The sequence below is a fragment of the Haliotis asinina genome, chromosome 3 (genome assembly GCF_037392515.1).
Source record: "Haliotis asinina isolate JCU_RB_2024 chromosome 3, JCU_Hal_asi_v2, whole genome shotgun sequence".
Lineage (NCBI taxonomy): Eukaryota > Metazoa > Mollusca > Gastropoda > Lepetellida > Haliotidae > Haliotis > Haliotis asinina.
In genome coordinates, this window is record NC_090282.1 from 77771494 (window position 1) to 77792775 (window position 21282).

General features: G+C 38.9%; 1 protein-coding gene across 3 annotated transcripts in view; it reads right to left on the reverse strand.

Annotated features, from left to right (window-relative positions):
* Positions 1-21282, reverse strand: part of LOC137278511 (extracellular sulfatase Sulf-1-like) — a 104081-nt gene that overhangs the window by 44942 nt on the left and 37857 nt on the right. The window contains exon 2 of one of the 3 annotated variants that reach the window (XM_067810876.1): positions 9023-9071. The exons of the other annotated variants lie outside the window; for them this stretch is intronic. The gene's annotated coding sequence lies outside the window, so the exon portion shown is untranslated. The remainder of the gene's footprint in view (positions 1-9022; positions 9072-21282) is intronic. 3 annotated transcript variants of the gene reach the window in all.

The following is a 21282-nucleotide window of genomic DNA, read 5'->3' on the forward strand; positions in this document are numbered from 1 at the left end:
ATGATCTTAGCCTGCAATCGCTTTGTGCAAGTGGATGGCGATTGTAGCCGAAGCCTAAGATCGCGATCTTAAGGATTTACAATAATTGTAGCTCTAAGATCGTTTTGTGCAAGTGGGCCCTGGACTCTTAATCCAATACATGTGTACTCATTAACAAAACAGCAGTTCTCTGTAGCACTGCTTCTACAACATCAGTGTGCTTAAAGGACAGCATGTAGTACAGCTGGATCATCATGGCCAGCGTGACAAGATGTGGCATGCAGAGTGTGCTCAACTGGAGTTTAACATCATGAGGCACTTATAGAGTTCTCTACAACATTACAATTCTATACTGACCTTTGTATGTATGTGAGTATGTGTGAGAGAAAGAATGTGATTGTGAAAGAAAGTGTGAGAGAAAGAGTATGTGTGAGAGAAGGTATATATGTGTGAGTGTGAGAGAGAAAGTGTCTGTGAGAGAGTGCATGATAGTGTGAGAGAGAAAGAGTTTGTGAGTGAGTGAGTGAGTGTGAGTTCAATTTACTGTAACATCAGCAACAGTTCAGACGTATTGTGATGAGAACAATTACTAGATACACATGGATATTAATGGTAAATTATGAAAACCTGTCAACAAAAGACAGTAAAACAACTAGATTATCATAGTGAGAGAAAGAGCAGGAGAGAGAGAATGTGAGCGAGTGAGAGTGAGTGAGTGAGTGAGTCTGTGCATGTGCATGTGCATGGACGTAAGCAAGTGTGTGAGAGGCAATCCAAGCTGGAAATGGTCTTCCTGAACCAGGGATTGTTGAAAGAGGCCACTAACAAGATCTGGTGGTCAGGTTTGTTGACTTAGTTGATACATGTAACAATATCCCACCTGCACAGATTGACACTAAAGATCACAAAAGATTTTCTGGTCCAGATTCCATTTTTACAGACCTCCATCATATAGCAGTAATATTGCTGACTGTCACATTTACCAACAAAGTGTTTCAACCCTCCTGTCCTATCGCTTTTCCAGCAAGTTCACAGCAGGGGATGCTGAGAGTGAGCTCCACAAGTTGTACTGGAGATATACTTTTTGATCTCTTCAGATCCTGAAAGAGATACTACACACTACATGACATCTACTCAATATTGGGTTACCAAAACCTCCACCACAAATCGCTGTCTTGATAAATCTCACCACGCTTGCACCTTTCAGAGCACGATTGTTTTGTGAGGTAGATCCCATGGGTGTTTCCCAATTTCTCTAATCTAGAGCTTTAAGTGAAAGTTCCTAATTCTGACACGTTGATGTGAGCAGCACCACATGATAGGTCCAAGAAGCTGTATACTCCAAGGGACTGGTACATACACTTGTTATAGGTTCACCATAAACCACAACCCGAGAATGTCTTACATAACATTAACATCTGCCTAGAATCACGAACAGCCTCCTAAACACATAATAAATGTACTTATTAGCATCATAGTTACTTTTTATGACAGTAAAGTGGAATCATCTGATAAATCACAGATAAACCCACACTGTTTAACATTCAGGGACCATCTCAACTCAGCAGCTACCTACAACTATGTCTGCAACAAATCAGATCGTATCTAAGGAAGGAGATCTATGCCAGCCTCCATATCACCCCCTGCAACACAACACAGAGACTCCTGACTGAAATAAAGAAACTACATTAAAATTGAAAAGGAGCCTGAGAGAGAGAAACGATTATGACACTACATAAAGTTATGGTTGGGCAGACTCAAAAGATAACACGACTAAGGGTCTGTGCATCTACAGTGTGAAAGATCTCCTTGTTCAAAGAGCCTATATTAGTTTCTCTAACAGCAGTATAAATGATCTCCTTGACCAGAGAGCCAACACTGTTTTCTCCAACCGCAGTGTCAAGTTTCTTCTTGTCCGGAGAGCCAATATTGGTGTCCACTATAGCAGTGTGAAGAATCTAACTGACCAGAGAGCCATGTTGTTTTCTCCAACAGCAGCATGAAGGATCTCTTTGACTAGAGAACCAGTACTAGTTTCCAGTACAGCATTGTGAAGGATCTCCTTGACCAGACAGCCAATACTGGTTTCTCAAGCACTAATGTGAAGGATTTCCTTGACCAGAAAGCCAATACTGGTCTCCAATACATCAGTGTGAAGGATGTCCTTGACCAGACAGTTAATACTGGTTTCCACTAAAGCAGTGTGAAGGATTTCCTCGTACAGAGAGAGTATATTGGTTTCAACTACAGCAGTGTCAAGGGTTTCCTCGTACAGAGAGCCAATATTGGTTTCCACGACAAAAGTGTGAAGGATTCCCTCATACAGAGAAGAGAGCTGGTACAGGCCACTACAACACATGTTCATCAATAACATGGATCTCTTGTCCAAGAGATCTGATTATCTTCTGAGCCAAGTTTGGGTTTGTTGCAGACTTAAGCTTCCAAGAAAATGATTCAATAATATTTCCAGTATTTTTAAATAAAACAATGAAGCAGTCCCTGTGAAAGATTCTCATTCCGAGAAACACGAGAGCTATCACCTTATTATGACATGCATGTTATAAGAACAGAATCAGTAAACTTCCATGGACATATCACTGAGTACAGACTTGGATCAACGTTAGGTTTGTTGCTGCTGGCCATGTATGGAGCCCATCTGGTGCTGCCACCAGCGCCACCATTCACTCATACCATACCACCACAAGGCTGTTAGAAAACTGCTTTATCACCACGTTAATTGCTACTTAAATATTTGTTGTGAGACAGTCGATAAATACATCAATTACATGTTTAAGTTACAACACACTCCAGCCATGGAAGAATGCGTTCAAAGATTCAAGATGAAGATCAGGTTCATGGGCCATTATGCCTGAGATTGATAACATTATTATCTATTTCGTTACCAGTCTCCAACAGGCACTTACAAACAAGAGGAATAGATAAAGAAAAGCAGTAAACGTTAGCGTTTTGTACTGAGTACACATGCACTGGAGCCACAGGAGAACATAACTTTTAAAAAAATTCACAACGGATTTCAAAGATGGACACAACATACACATGTTACAAACCTAAGATGGATAGAAAGAATATGTTCTGTGGTGACAGAAATATAGTACAGCACTGCAGTTTGAATTATCACATCTATCAGCACAAACATGAATGATTAAATATGTAAGAGTAACTCTTTGGTCTGTTAAGGGATAAATGATATCAATTCAATATTTCAAATTGTTCAGACTGATCTGGTCCAATTTTCTCCACTCAGTAATTAGGATGCTCTGAAAAGATTGGCAATGCTGCCTGACCAAGACTCAGGTTCATGGTGAATGGCTCACTTTCATAGCTGAGATTCAATAAATTGTTTGTAAACCTCCAGTATATCACCCACCAACTGATCTGATCATCCACTAACTGGTTCCATCTCACATCAACTAGTTCCATAACACCCCAAAATATGGTTTCAAACCCATCAACAGGTTCCATACCTGGACAAGTTCTTTAATCAACCAACATGTTCCATTATTAAGCAACAAGTTCCGTAACGAAACAAAAGGTTCCATACCCAACCAACAGGTCCCATACCCAACCAACAGGTCCCATACCCAACCAACAGCTTCCACGACCATCCAACAAGTTCCACAATTAACCAACAAGTTCCACACCCAACCAACAGGTTCCATACCCAGCCAACAAGTTCAATATCCAATCCATATGTTTCACAACCAACCAACAAGGTCAATAACCATGATAACCGACCAAAAAATTTCAAAATCAAACGGCAGGCTCACCTACATATCCCATACCAACATGTTGTTCAATCCAATAAAAGGCTCGATAAATAAAGTGGGTTTTGAAAGTGATCAAGCAGCTCAAAAGAATTTCAGTGGAATTTGTCAACCTGAATGTTGCAATTCTTCATTATCAAGAGAAAAGTCTCACATACCAGTCAAGAACACCACTGTACTGAATATTTGGATGTCCCAAATTATCAGATAGCGCATCAGGATATTGTACGTAATGAAATAACACTTCAAAACATATACTATACCAACAATTAAGACATTACATAGCCTTCTTACTCACAAGAGTCATCAGAAGATGACATATCCCCCTGGCCCCTACATGTTTGAAAGGACAAATAATCTGAGAGTTACTCATTGTTTTTTTAGACTAAGTTTGAAATGTTTTCATGGAATTCATGAAAATTATAAATGCCATATATCTGTAACCAGCAAAGTCACAATTTCAAGATGTCTCTCATATATCTGCCAAAATCTGTTGAAAGATATGAAATGGTTTTCGAGTTGTGCTCTGGGAACGAGGCCTATCCTTCCATTTTGAGACTATGTCTGAAACATTTCCATGGAAACCAAGAAATTAATAAATCACAAGAACCTGTAAATACCAAAAGGCACCACTTTAGGTTCAGATTGATATATCTACCAAGTTTAGCAGAAAAACATTGAACGGTTTTTGAGTTCTGCTCCAGAAACGAAGCCCATCCCTCCATTTTGAGACTATGTCTGAAACATTTCCATGGAAACCAAGAAATTAATAAATCACAAAAACCTGTAAATACCAAAAGGCACCACTTCAGCTTCTGACTGATATATCTACCAAGTTTAGCAGAAAAATATTGTGCCTAATTATTGGTATATCCCTCGGTCTCGGTCAGGAAATACCAACATTTAGGCACTCGTGTTGTAAACATAGTATGACATGGGCAGTCATATAATATCTATAATATCCTATATGTATATCAAAGTTGGATTACAGCCTACATCAGTGGAACACAACAAGCACCAAACAGAAACTGCCAAGTAATTGGTTTACGTAATTTTTAAATGCAATAAAATTTCCCCAAACATAGACATCCCCAAACCTCACAATTCTCAACAGTAAGGCAGTTGTCACTTCATTTCTCATTTCTCAATAAACAGCTGACAACAGATATTTCAGTAAAATAATGACCCCTTAAATTTCACTCTCACCCAAGATCAATGTCATTGCTCTAAGCCCACATGGATATCTCAAGAAACAATAAAGCAGATCAGAAATAGAGCAATGAAACACTATCACTTTAAAGAGAAAGGATAGATGTCTCTCCACTTCTGTTTAAAACCTTTTTCACATTAAAAAAAATCAAGAAGATCAAATGAAGCGCACCAACTAAAACCAGCATCACAAACACAAAAGAGGTCAGACTGAAATACTAATCTGATCATAAACCTGCAGAAATACGAGACAAAAACAAACAAATGGCTGATGAAATCTCAAAAGATCACTATGAGATAAAAAGAAATAAAATAGGAGATATATGTTCGCAAGTAAGGGTGAAAAGTCACAAAAAGCCAGGCTGGAAAAATAGGAGAGAATTATAACAATCTCCCTTAACCTATTCCTGAAACAGATGGGCAAACACTCGGTAAATAATCACAGAGTAATAGTAGATAAGCCTTACATTTCACAGAGAGACCAGCTCAGTCAACACACAGTGAGCTCTCTTGATAACTTGCAGAGTGATGAATGAATGAAGATCCTCACAAATAAATAAGGGTAGGGCACTGCTGTTAGAGGTGTTCTTGTGGTCTAGGAGGCTGCAGAGGGTTTGGATTACTTACCAATTGATGACATGTACATACTCCTCTGTGTACAAATAGACAGTGGTGAAGTCTGTCTGACAGACTGTGTGTTAATGTAATGAATATGACAGAATGTGTGCCGGCAACTGCTCTCTTCCTCAGTTCATGACATCTGTATTTTGGATTATGTACTCTGTTTAACCCCCCTGCTCATTTCAATGTTATTACTCTTTCAAAAGGTTTCTGAGCTTTGATGGTTAGGATTCTTGATGTTCATTTATGTTTTAGTAAGCATTGCAAAATGGCTGACTGAGGATCGCCGCGAGATAATCGTATGACTGATAACTGCAGCTTGCTGTGATGTAACTGTAGTGATAACTACTTGTTGCACTGATATAATTGTAATATTAACCGCAGGATTGTATGATGTAAATGTTATTATTAACAGCAGGCTGCTATCATAGATACAGATATACCACTAACAACTATTGGCTGCTTAGATATAAATGCAGGCTGTTTTGATGTAACTTTATTAATGGTAAGTGCAAGCAGTTGTGATAACTGATCATCAGTGTCATTATATTGCCTTTCTTAACACCCTTTCCTAAAATCTGTAGATGCTCAACTGAGGTATAGTTAAAGTTGATCAAATACCATGTTAATGTTCAGGACAAAAATCCTGCTGGTGATTTAGAGAGGTAAAAGCCTACAGCAAAGATCTAGTTAAGTGATCAAGGAGAGAAACTGAATTAGATTATAAGTAGAGAAGAATGCCTGATATACTGCATGGATAACTTTCTTAAAAATTGGAAAATGAAAATCTAATAGAAGTTTCTCAGCAATTTCATGACTGATGTCATTACTACACAAGCAAAGCTTTGAAGCAGTTATCTTGATGTTAGTTCCAGTACTCCATCTGGTTCACAAATTCATTGATTAGTTCCAAACTTTATGTTTGATACTGGTACTCAGAAACACTTGAAAAAGCAGGGAGGGAATGATTCTAAATCAAGGGAAGTCTGAGATTCAAACCTTCTGATCTTTATACTGTTCTGGAAAACATCTCAATAGAGATGCTGTGCGACCTTTGCCATCTATATTCAGCTCTATCAAGTCCAGATTTAAATAGTGATGTAAGAATATATATGTTTTTAAAATAAAACTTATTTGATCTTGTCACTATATGGCTGGAATAATGCCTACATGGCGTAAAGCCCAACTCAAACTCTACCAGTTCACCAAAAAATTGGAGCAAAAGACATTGGGCTCATCAGCTCACAAGAAAATGGAGTAAAAGATACATGGCTGACCAGCTCACAAGAAAATGGAGTAAAAGATACAAGGCTGACCAGCTCACAAGAAAATGGAGTAAAAGATACAAGGCTGACCAGCTCACAAGAAAATAGAGTAAAAGATACAAGGCTGACCAACTCACAAGAAAATAGAGTAAAAGATACAAGGCTGACCAGCTCACAAGAAAAGAGAGTAAAAGATATTATTATTATTATTATTATTATTATTATTATTATTATTAATTATTATAAGTGTTCTTGTATAGCGCACAAATCAAACTGCAAGGCAATTTCTCTAGGTGCTAGGTATTTTTTCCCTCGATCACCGGATGTCAATCTCAATAGCACATCGTATTTCAATCTCAACTCCCTGGGGAGTATACAACTCTTGCTGCCACTAGGCGCACCCAGTTTATTGTGGCTCTCTCATCCTAACGAGGTACCCATTTGACAGCTGGGTGGACTGGGACACATAGTCACAGCACTTTGTCCAAGTTTACTGCACGTTGCTGTACCCGCAACTAGGTGTATGCACGTGTTCATGTGGCCACCATCTGGTCATATACCAACAGATTCGTGGGTTCTTTTAAGTGCACAGGATTGTGTACTGTACACTAGGGGTTGTGACAACACTGAAAGAGTCTGCACACAAAGTTGACTCCAAGGTTTTTACACCCGGTCACAGGTGGGCTCGATCCCGAAACCTCAACCTCGCTGGATCACTAGCCTGGCGCCTTAGCCAGCTCGCCCACCATGCCCCATATACAAGGCTGACCAGCTCACAAGAAAATGGAGTAAAATACACAACGCTTCCATACATTCTACCAACACAAAATATTCAAACTACCTACTCTTAAAATTCATCATGAGATACAAATAAGTGAAAATACACATTATTTCAGAATGTTGTTTCTGTGGTGTAAGGTTCTGAAAACAATCAATTTGAAAGGAAAGGGAATTAAATAAGAAGTTTCTTACATCTGAATATCTACTACAAGACATAAACAAGTTTCCTGATGCTGTAGGACTGAGCATTAATCAAAGGGACAGTCCTCCAAAGGTGCAGGTGGCCTTGTTCTGCTCAATTCAAGTTCTAATCAGTCTAACTCTTGATTGTTTCATTTCAACAGATTTGTGGAATGAAGTCATCAGAAACAGCTTTCACCTCTATACTGCACCAAGGAAAACAGATATGTAGACCATCTTCCCCATATAAAGGATGAGGCAAGGATGTGGACACTCCACTGCACTGATAAAATACAATAGCGGAGATGACCAGACAAGGAATGGACACTCTCTGCTGCAGCAAGATATCCAGACCAGGATGTGAGGATGAAGACTTCATTTTCATCAAGGAATTTTGACAAACATGATGACAGACTTACTCTTTAACTAAACAATACATCACTAGTACCAAAATAACAGCCTACAAGAAGATCTATATACAGATGAATGAGCTACGTTTTACGCCACCTTTAGCAATATTCCAGCAATATCATGGTAGGGGACACCAGAAATGGGCCTTCGCACATTGTACCCATGTGGGGGAATCAAACCCAGGTCCTAGGTATGATAACCAAATGCTGTAACAACTAGACTACCCTAGCATCCCTAAATACAGATGAGCTGGAACAATACAGAAGAGTATACATGTATTCTCTTTCATGGATGTCCAAGAGCGATCACCCTACATCTTCCCCACCAACATCAACACAGCTATGTCAAGAGATGATGGGAACACAGCTAAAGTGAATGTGTTTTGAACATTCATGATGGTGCTAACACCACATAGATTCTACATGGCCCTATAATGAGGACCATACACTAAACTATAACCAAGGCTGTATCAGTGCTAGTCAGTGTTCAGGCAGTTTGAAAATATATTGCCATACCATTTCTGAAGTATATATTAATCACTTCCACAGTGTGGGAATGCAAGATTAACTCTGAAAGAAGCTTCTGGAAAGTCTGAAACACACCTTCTTGGCAAAGCTCAGCACTTGCTGACTATGTAATCTGTAGCTGCATGTTAAAAAACCCCAAATGTTTGATAAACTTGGAACTGTGAAAAGTTAATTAATCCAAATTTCCTATGAGACAGGGCAGTAAAGTTAGACACAAAAAGAGCTCCAAACTTGTTTATGCTGCGTTCACAGCCTTCTTAGTTACCTGATCCAAGTCTCCCTGTTCCACACCGCTAGACACACCTGTCAATCACCTGTCAATCAAACGCAGAAAGTTGCAACTGGGACCTGTCATTAGCGCTCTACATTATTTATGTTGCAACATTCAATTAGCAATGTCAGGCCATCAGCAACTATGTTTAGCATTTAACCAGCACACCTTTTTCAAAGTGGTAAAGAAATTAGGAGTTAATATGCTTAATTCTAATTAGCCTTGTGACCTCAAATAAACAATATTAGTTTAAGGGAAATTATTACAATTAATTATAGCGAGAGAGAAGAGTGGTACAGCCCTTACTCAGCATGCTCTCAACCATCTACGTTCTCAGTTAGGCAAGAAGAAAAACAAATATGTTTTACATAACGGTAGCTTAAAGTCCAAACTTTGCCTTAAAGCGTTTCCCTTTTCCAAGACTGTAAATCTTGTTAAAATGACTTGAAAAATTCAAATTATGAAATTGTCTTTTCATTTTGCCAACAAACTGATAAGATATTACAGACACACACAAAATGTTCTAAGGAAAGACAGTAAATTACTTGCATTATGGCTTCAAAGAAGATAATTACAAAGAAGGCTTAAGTGTTGGCAAGGAATACTAACTGGCAATCTGTTACCCAGACTCCCAATTTTGGTTGAAACATATTTTTATTTATGAAAATGAATTGGGATTGGTGTACAAGCATTACTGTTGATTTTTACACAGCATATAATACTACATGAGAAAGAAGATGCAACATCACCAATACTGACTACTGGATAAATACAACATTCCTAAATATATATAAGTATATATACTTTACATCAAACACAACTATTCTCTAAGTAGTCATCATTATTTGTGAGTTACAGTTGTGTGTGTCTCACAAGCCATTGTAGAAATCAGTTTGAAGTTCTTCTAAGCAAAATGGTGAACTATTGTATTCTTTATGTTTTGCAAACTGGAATTCAAATCTGAATATTTTTTAAAACTTCCTGAGTGTGGGAAGGATGGTGAATATATTTTACTTATATTTCAATATGAATTGTGATGTGTGTTACGTGATGTATGACTAGCTATATAGTGATGTATTACACTGAGATCATCACTTGAAGCACCTTTTATGCTGATATGAGTTTTTGGATTTTTTTCCAAGTAAACACTAAACTCATGAGACTCATGAAGGTCCCGGGGTAGAATAGGCCTTCAGCAACCCAGGTTTGCCATAAAAGGCGACTATGCTTGTTGTAAGAGGAGATTAACGGAATCGGGTGGTCAGACTCGCTGACTTGGTAGACACATGTCATTGGTTCCTGATTGCACAGATCGATGTTCATGTTGTTGACTGCTGGATAGTCTGGTTCAGGCACGATTATTTACAGACCGCCTCCATTTAGCTGCAATATTGCTGAGTGTGGCGTAAAACTAAACTCATTCACTCACTAAACTCAGGAAAACAACATATTGTTTACAATACTCTGAGACACCTTCTCAGGAATTTCTAGTGGAAGCTGGTGCTGTGATATTGTTATTGCCATAAAACCAGGATACATCAGCTATCATTTTGATTTGACACAGGGTACATGGGAAACAAGTGTCCTACAGTCGCAGCCCCCATGTTGTGGGGTAAACTTTCAGTTGAACTGAAAATTGCAAAATCAAGGGAAACACACCAGAAAAAAAATTTAACCACACCAGACAATATTTTGGCTATGAATCCTCAACCCCACCATAATTGTCAACTTAGATCACTGTTTTTTAGCATTGTGTAATCTTTCTGTAAATCGCCACTGAGCAGGCAATAACCCAAGCATTAGGTGCTATAGTCAAATCAATCTCATTCATTCAAACGTGAAGTGATTGAGAGTGGTTATATCAGCAGCACTGGTGGCCATTGGTCTTACTTTCAGAAAGTAGTCAATACCTGGCTCATTATCAACTTTCCTCAAATACTATTCTCATAAGTCAGATAACCCGCTACAGTTAAAAGTGACCTTAAACAAAATTTCAGTCACTCAAAACAAACAAAATGGTATGACTGCACACATGATTTCACTCCTGGTTTGTCAATGTCCCACAATGCCTGCTACAACATGTCAATATCGTAATTAGCTTCACATTATAAACATTTATTTCATCCTGCAAACAAGACTTCATGAAAGATGCAATTTTAATGTGATCCCAACACTGTGGGAGTCCATCTGCCCACTGATGATGACTATGCTCACTACCACCCAGAGCTTGGGCTATACAGCCCTCAACAAGCATAATGAACTGGAGTTTGTTACTTGGGTGTACTTCCTGGGAGAGTTTACAGAGCTCTGAGAGCTTCCTCCTGATGCCAGGGTGTACACTGACACTCCTCATCTGTACAACAGGAGTTGGCCTGCCAGTCCTCATTGAACCAACACTGAATCACTCAGACTTGGTTTGACAAGCCTCTAGATCTACATATTAGTCTCTTCTGACTTTCACTTTCATTCTGCAATTTTATTAGGCCAGACCTAGAAAATCTAAAGGCAAGAGGGAAAAAAAATAATGAAAAAAATCACCAGTCAATGCAAAAACCCTCATGAGTTCCATATTAACTCTTCTGGTTTAGGATGTTATTTTTAAGCAGGGAAAATTATATTTTTACTTTTTACTTATTCTTGAAATAATATGATCAGTGGATCTGTAAAACATGTCTTGTGGAAATATATGTTTTATAAACTTAGATAATCTGGGACTAATATTGCAAAATGTTATTCTAGTAGAGTAGTACTAAGACTGCTAGAGCAAGGTTTTATTCACAGCCTTAGCCCTTCTTAATCCTATCAATGCTATCGTCGAACCCATTCGACAGGAGTGCAGGATAATGACATCTCCAAATAAAACTTGCAATAATTATTCAACGAGTCGGATTTACGTGTCATATGAATTATGTATGGAATGTACTAATTCTCACCTTTTTAAATATGTAATGTTCAATACGTTTATATACCTTAAAACGAAACGCCCGCGAATTAAAAATGAGATCGCCAAATTTCTCGGCACGCAGTCGAAAATAACGGCCATTGTTGACTTCCAGCGCACCACGCCGTGTGGTACCCAGTCTAATATTTTCTTCATAATGAAATATTTTTTCAGTTGTCCCTTCTTTAGTGACGCACTGAGTGTTTGAAATCACCCACCCTCTTATTAGCGCCTTATGCTGAAATTAATTCAGCAGGCTAAAGGTTAAAGACCTAGATGAACCTTTTTCTATTTGATATGAAGGTATCTTATTCAAAAACAAATAATGACAAATATATAATGTTCAAATGGAGTCAAGAATTATGCTTAATTTCAGAGCCAAAGCAAAGCATGCATGACTTGTTGGATAATCAGAGAATATCAAACTATACCCCGTGTAACACCATATTTATGAAATTGTGAAACTTTTCACTCATTAGATACCAATCACAATTCACAAGTTTCATAAATATGGTGTTACACAGGACATAATTTAGCATTTTGTTTATTACTCACCCAGCATTACCAAAACTATATCGAGCAAAGTACTTCTTACCTAAGAATTCAATGTGTGTGGTGACACTCTGTTTTGCGCGAGTGAATCAAGGTCTAATACCATTGTGACAGAGGTAACAGCATTGTGCATCATAACTGTAACACTTTTAGATGTCATACATATGGCATCACATGATGTTATTACACAATGTGTAATAACTTTGTAAAATTATCAAACAGTGTTATCTTCAACAGATGTATTATACTAAATACTACATCATTTAGGGTCTGAGAGACTGATTATATAAGAACTTACTCAAGAAAAGCCAACATGATGAAAGGTACGGTGTCCTGGCAATTAGCAAGTTCAGATAGGTCAACTGTAATAAGAATGTGAGTGTTCTATAGAAAGAAAACAATCCACTGTTCATTTCATATCAAACATTCTAAGATGCTTTTTTAAAAGATCCAATTGCGCAGATCAATGCTCATGTTGCTGATCACTGGATTCTCTGGTCCTGACTCGAATATTTACAGACTGCCGACACACAGCTGGAATATTGCTTAGTGTGGCGTAAAACTAAACTCACTCACTCACTCATTTTAAAAGATCAAAGGTACTGACAGTGCAGGCGATAAGTACTTTTTTGGCACGACGTCACACTGTATTGACGTCTGCTCCCTAGTCATCAAACACACCCATCATGATGCAACCCGTTTCTTAGTTTGCAGTTTCTTCACTCGGCTAACATCACTGGTGGAAACATTGCCTTGTTGTTTTTCAACAAATATAAAACATCCCAGTTCCACTCACAATTAAATAATGTTTATATTCTCACAATCCATCTGTGAATTATCATGTGACTAGTCAGTTTCAACTGGATGTTCTGATCTAAACTTGGACATGGAATGCAACATTCATATGGTTTACGTTAATCATATATGTCATTAAACTACATGTGTCACTATAGGTAGATATACTATTATCTAGAGCCTTGTCCATGTAGACTAAAACATAGCATGCCTACTTTGTCTAGTACCAAGATCACCATGGGTTCACATTACATCAGCACATGGTCAAATGCAACGATTTGTTGCTAGCATATAAAATTATGTTAACTTTGATACCGCATAAACAGATTCAGAAGTGTATGATTTAAACATCTAAATCTCGAGCAATTACCAAAGTTAACTTGCCAGTGGGTGGTTAGAAAAGCCACATTTTTCACAGGAAATAGAGATTTTCACCAGTTAATGACTACATGTATCTACTGACCTGTGCTGGAGATTCTTGTGGCCACCTTATGCTTTCAGATGATACTGTGGGATAAAACTGCACTCATCAGCTGACAAATGTCATCATAGACTCACATCAACTCCATTTATCCACAAATCCACTTCATGCACAAGAAAAACCCCACATTTTGTGGAGGCGCCACCAAGAAGACCTCTCCCTTTCAACCTGCATACAAGATGTCTCTGAAGAAGAGGACACCTTCAGCTCAGTGTCTGTGTCCAGCTGTCAATCAGGATTACTCTCAAGACTCTGAAGCTGATATTCCACTCAACTTAACCAAGAAATTCTATTAGAACCTAACCAGTGCACAAATAGAGTAATTAATTTATCCCTGACTCTTGATGCCAGCACATCATGAAGCCTGTACATGTCATGCTGTCCATGCTTAGCAACTGGAGGTCACTGAACCCATCTTGTCATGCCTAGGTCAAGGAGCAGAGGATATAAAGAGATTGCCTCTTGATACAGAGATTATTGCAACTATAAACAGGCTGCCAGTGCTGGGTCAGCTTCCTCTCACAGGCAACACCGCATGATGAATGAACAATACAATATGACTTGTTCCAGAACGATCCAGCTGGCTGTCATGGACTTCAACCATAGGTTGTTCAAGGGTTGTATGTATGTGAGTGAAGGAGTTCTAAACTGGTAAGAGCATCTATACCAGCACCCCTAACACAGCCAGGGAAACCAAGACACGGCTTAATAACATTGTATAAAAGGTACCCATGCAGTGAACTGAATATAGGATTTCTTCTCCAAGGGCCAACCCAAGACACCCATGAAGGTCCTGGGGTAGAATAGGCCTTCAGCAACCCAGGCTGTATACACTATTCAACAGAGTGAGTGAGTAAGTTGAGTTTTATCCCACTTTTAACAATATTCCAGCAACATCACAGCAGGGGTCACCAGAAATGGGACTCACACATTGTACCCACTTGGAGAATCAAACCCATATCTTTGATGTGATTAGTGAACGCTTTAACCACTAGCCTACCTCACTACCCCCACTCAAAATACTTTAAGGACAATGAAATTCTTTCTCATTATTACAGTCACTACTATTACTATTAGTCACAGTTTCTGACAGAGTAGCTATAGTAACATTAGAGAGCAATGTATTATACCCATAAGGTGACCATTAGAAAAGTTTAAGTACCAAATAGTCCAGGGGTGGATATCGCCAGAAATGTGTTACTCCTACAATGGAATTCTGAAGGGTTAACACTGCATTGGACACTATCAATGGAGTTTTATCACTCTGTCAGGTTGACATGTGAAGAAAGGTGGAAAAGTTCCAGGCCTTGTCGAAACCCATTAACACTATCATTCAAACTGGGATTCAAACTCAAAATCTAAGGTTTTCAGGTCTGTCCAGATAATTGTGGTTACCAAGACAGCTTGGCCACCCATACCCGCCTGAAGGAACAATTCTTTTGCACCAAATTTCATTATATTACATAAACATGGAGACTTTAAATGCTCAAGGAGCATTATTAAAGGCAAGACGAACAATCCATATCATCTGTGTATGACAATATGTATCACAAAATGATTGGGAGAATCCTACTACCTTGTTCCCTGTTGAGATCATTCATAAAGATGGATATGAAGAGGACCTTATCACCACTGTAATGGTGGACCTGACACAGAGTGAGGTGGTTTACCTCTTCCAAACACACACAAGGTTAATTGTGAAAAAAACTGATTAACAATACTGGAACTCTTAACTGAGTGAGTTTAGTTTTACGCTGCTCTCATCAATATTTCAGCCATAGGGCAGCAGTCTATAAAGAATCCAGTCTAGTGATCAACAGTGCGAGGATCAATCTGTGTCAATGGCAACCGATGACATATGTCAACCAAGTCAGCAAGCCTAACCACCCTATCCTGTCAGTCCCCCTTACAACAAACTTTGGTTACTGTAGGCCAATATTCTAAAACACACCTTAACGGGTACCCTTTCGAAAAAGCAACCTCAGTACTTGGAGTTTGTTATAGATGCTTATTGTACAGCACTCGATACAAGACCCATGGTAATATTCTATAAAGTTGCCTTGTAGTCGGTGTTACAATCTGAACGCTGAGATCATTTGGAAGAGGGCCTAGAAGGAGGTGGTTGGTGAGGAGGGCATGCTGGGAGAAAAAGGCAGCAGCTGTCCATGAGCACCAGGCACCAGCTAGAACTTGGATATACATCAGTCGCACTTGAGTTGCACTTGAACTGACTGGCAACCTGCTCCTTCATCCCAATCCCTCAGACCAAGCTATCCATCCCATCGCCATTGTCAATCAGAGAACATACAGTGACACATTGTGAAGGTAAATGATCTGGTACCCTTCAAATATTGATGAACAAACTCCAAACAATATCCTGTCTAAAGCCTCAATGGTACATTTCAGGAGACGCATTCTTAAAGTACTCTCCCAGAAAATGGACAGAATGTGGATTAGCACTGTCTGGACAATGAAGGTTGCATCCTACCCTGTGGTGAACAAAGAACACGGTTGGGGACAATAAAGTAGAATCCCAAATGAGATTGTTCTTAACTACACTCATACCAACTTGATGACTTTAAATCTCATGTTTCATGTTTAGGAGAACCCTCACTTGCTGCAACACTCACCCTTCCCTTCTTTGATGTATTCGAGTTGTGGACTTTGTCACTTGTGAAAGGATAGTACTGAGTGCATTATGGTGAGAAACCTCATCCCAGGAGACCTGTTTTTCAAGTTGCAATATAGCTTAGGAAAAAGTGAAAAACAAAATGCCCAGTTTTACAGGTCATGTTGCCAAGCAATCCTTGCCTTTTTATTACTGTATAACATGTACACTCAGTTTATTACTGTATAACATACATACTGTTTATTACTGTTTAACATACATACTCAGTATATGACTGTTTATCAGTATAATACTGTACAACATGCATCCTCAGTATATTACTGTATCACATACATATTCAGTATATCACTGTATCACATACATACTCAGTATATGACTGTTTAACATACATACACGTAACTCAGTATATTACTGTTTAACATACATACTCAGTATATGACTGTTTATCAGTATAATACTGTACAACATGCATCCTCAGTATATTACTGTATCACATACATATTCAGTATATCACTGTATCACATACATACTCAGTATATGACTGTTTAACATACATACACGTAACTCAGTATATTACTGTTTAACATACATACTCAGTATAATACTGTATCACATACATACTCAGTATATTACTGTATCACATACATACTCAGTATATTACTGTATCACATACATGCTCAGCATATGACTGTTTAACATACATACTCAGTATATTACTGTATCACATACATACTCAGTATATTACTGTATCACATACATACTCAGTATATTACTGTATCACATACATGCTCAGCATATGACTGTTTAACATACATACTCAGTATATTACTGTATCACATACATACTCAGTATATGACTGTTTAACATACATACTCAGTATATTACTGTATCATATATATACTCAGTTTATTACTGTACAACATGCATCCTCAGTTTCCTGGGATCTGCATTGTTCCTAGGTACGAAACTGATAACATGCCTGTCTTTTTAAACAAATCATTCAAATAATTCCTTGCTCACAGTGGACTATCTTGATACATGACAGTTATAATGGATGGTGTCTCATGAAGGCATCACTGCAGAAACATATCTCCATTGTTTGATGACATCTGTGACACAATGACAGGGTATGACTTCTGAACATGCTTACTTTCTGATCTTATCCACATTCTAAGCAAATCTACCTTTTCAGTTGGGTCTACCTTCCAAAAATATCTACCTTCTGAACAGATATAAAGATATTGTGAAAATCTATGTATTTTCTAAACAGGTCCTTTCTGTCAAGTTAACATTCAGACCTAGCGTCTGTTATTCCATCCTTTTCTCCATAAAGCACATGCATGACACTGACTCCATAGCCAAGTCATGTTTCACAGAGTTACATCGTCAACACACACCTACTTTCAGGGTGACTGGTCTGCCTATGTTATGTAAGCTCTGAAGTATGGGAATGACTGGGTCATATTCGGCATGTTTGTAAACACAGTCATCACTGACATTTGTTGTGAGAGCTCCGAGTCCAAACCCTACACACATAAAACACGACTACTTGCACAACAGTCTACATTTTTAATGAAGCAAGTCACAGTTGGTAATGTCAACCTGTGGGAGAAAGTTTCATCCTCAAATGCAGCAAGTGAAGCGTGAACTTAGATAAGTCACGGATGGCTACTCACGCTAATAGCCCAAGTTATTATCACAAGACATTAATGCCTTCCATGCTGGGAGAAAATAACCCTGCTGGTACTAATCAGCTTCATTAGTGCAATACATTCCACAAGGCTCTCCATCAGCAGTCAGTGGTATGAAGCCAAGCCATTTCCATCTTGCAAGTTTCTATTTCTTCCTTTCTTCCCAAACATTCAACCAGTCTGTTTTTACAGCAAAATGTGGGGGGATATTTATCACTTACATATTTTCATACCCCATAAGACAAGAATGGTACATTACGATACTATTCCGCCCCTCCCTACAAGAAACACACACTCTTCTCTGTTGGACAAAGAACATTGACAGCAGCAGTGTGGGAGATAATTATCACATGCTATTTTCCCATGACATATCCTATACATATATTCATGTGGAGTGTTGTGACAAGGACAGCAGTTCATTAACTCACGTCATAGTGAGTAGACATTCATCATGGTTTCTAACTAATGTAGTGTCAGTATGACAGTGGTGCAATGATATACTGCTTTCCTACTACAAGTTCTATGTGCACTCTCCCCCCACCCCCACCCCCCCGAACACAAACATTTTTCCACAAAACATATTATGACTACTAACATTTTTCCACAAAAAATATTATGACTACTTTCATTTAGAACTTAGTTCTTGTAATGTAATTTGTAATCATGTTATTAGTTTTATGTATGAGGTACGTTTAGGTTTATGAGGGTAAATGAGTCCATTGCTTGATACAGACATGAGATGATTCACTTGAGTAGGTGATTGAAACATGGATTTGTTAGGTTGCCAGGGAAAGATCTTGAGTAGAGGATAATAAGACATTAAAACTGTCATGGCTGATTATATTTTGTCCTTTTCAGTTATCAGCATGGCTGTTGAGGTATGTTGATTCGCTTTAGCTGAGATGGAGGTGTTGGTGACATGGATGAACCGGGTCAATGATACTTGTGTGACGTGGGTAAGGGAGTGCACGGCTGGGTATGAGCATGGATGAATGAAACATAGGTTATATTAGCGATTACACTTTCTCCATGAAATACAGATTCTAGTACTTCTGCTGGGTTGAGTCCCATATAGGATTTGAACCCAAGAGTCAGGCACCTAATCGCCAACACAAAGTCAGCTGCCTAACCTATCCAGCCATAACGCCTTCCACAAGGAAGTGTAATCCCAAATATTGTGTAATCATGGGTGAATGGATTGGTGATTGGTGATTTGTGATTGGTGATAACGCATGGATGAGTGTATGGACATGTGGGTAAGTTGTGTGTGCTGGGGGTGGGGGTGGTGGTGGGGGTGACTAAGATGGAAAGAGCGCTTGTGAGGATAGTTACGTGAGGAATCGTGTGAAGGCCTGAGAGGGTTGGTATATCTTGAATTGTGTTGGGCCGCTGATCAGGAATTATGACTGGTGGGGTGAACATGAAACAGTATTTAATGTGATTAAAATGATGACATTCTGTAACTTCAGACATCACATCTTGAAGAGGATCATCAGTCCTTGACATATATCACCTGTCTGCAGTTGCCACAAACACTGATACACCTTTAAGTTGTATGTATTCAGTACACTAAGCAGACATGTTAATTAAAATACACTGCATTTTTTCACTGGCTGGCAGAATCCTAGACAGAGAATATTTTCAACTCTTGTCACTTTTGACAGGCCCTGTGACATCACATCCACCTTCCTCACACTTCATGTGATGTTATCACAGTGATGCACAACAACAAACAGGATACATACACCAGTCCCATTGTCATGTACTGAATGAACTCCATCGACAGACATCAGCATATCTGCATGAGTGTTATGTGTCAGTACAGACGCCACATTGTGAAGGGAAGGGGCATATAAGAAGTGACATAATTAAACGGTCTGAAACTCATCATCATTCTCCTCTGCTCGACTGTTACTAAGGGTTGTTATACCATTTTTTGCAATTTAACAGCATGAGTGAGTGAGTGACTGAGCGAGCGGTTTTATTTTAGTCAGGGCACTGCTTATACGTAAATGAGCCAGTGGGTCACAGATCAATGGTAGAAAGCATGAGCGATGATCCAAGTCATCAGAGATCGACCACACCCAATTAACTGAGGCCTGCATTGTGAGCACCTGATCCTAATTAGTTCCTTGTTGCGACTTTGGGTACCTCTATGACCCATTCAGTCCCCGAATCCCTTTGGCCACATCAGAATGACATAAGATGAAGGATTTCCCCATGGGTCAAGAGGGGGTGAAACAGTGATTATTGAGTTTATTTTGAACTAATCCTCAAGGTTTAGATCAAGATATACCCTGAGAAGCACAAAGCTCAGAAGGAATCACAAGTAATTGACTTGTTATAACGACCAGGATATTATTTTGACCTACACAGATCCAAGTCAGGAAGACCCCGGCTTGTGTGTTGGAAAACTTGCAGGAAAAGGAAGGTCCTGTAAAGTAATAATACAGCACTGTGCACAAAAACATAAGGTTAAATAATTGTTTGGATTAAAGGAAAATTATATTCCTTTTAAAGAATTTGGTACCACAAATGTTACTGTGTCCCTTGGGATGCAATGTATATTTTTCAGCATCTATTACATACATGCATGTACACCTGACCATCAGTAGATGAAAACCTGACCAATTCAAGTTTTGACCCCTGAACAAAGAATATAATAGTTCAGATCTTTAAAGAAACACAAAACTTCACTTACAAGTTTAAATGAAAATTGTGGTAATTTTGATACAGGACAGGCATGGGCAATGTCTGATCTAAAACACGGTGGGGGCAGTGTCTGATCTAAAACACGGTGGGGGCAGTGTCTGATCTAAAACACGGTGGGGGCAGTGTCTGATCTAAAACATGGTGGGGGCAGTGTCTGATCTAAAACATGGTGGGGGCAGTGTCTGATCTAAAACATGGTGGGGGCAGTGTCTGATCTAAAACATGGTGGGGGCAGTGTCTGATCTAAAACATGGTGGGGGCAGTGTCTGATCTAAAACATGGTGGGGGCAGTGTCTGATCTAAAACACGGTGGGGGCAGTGTCTGATCTAAAACACGGTGGGGGCAATGTCTGATCTAAAACACGGTGGGGGCAATGTCTGATCTAAAACACGGTGGGGGCAATGTCTGATCTAAAACATGGTGGGGGCAGTGTCTGATCTAAAACACGGTGG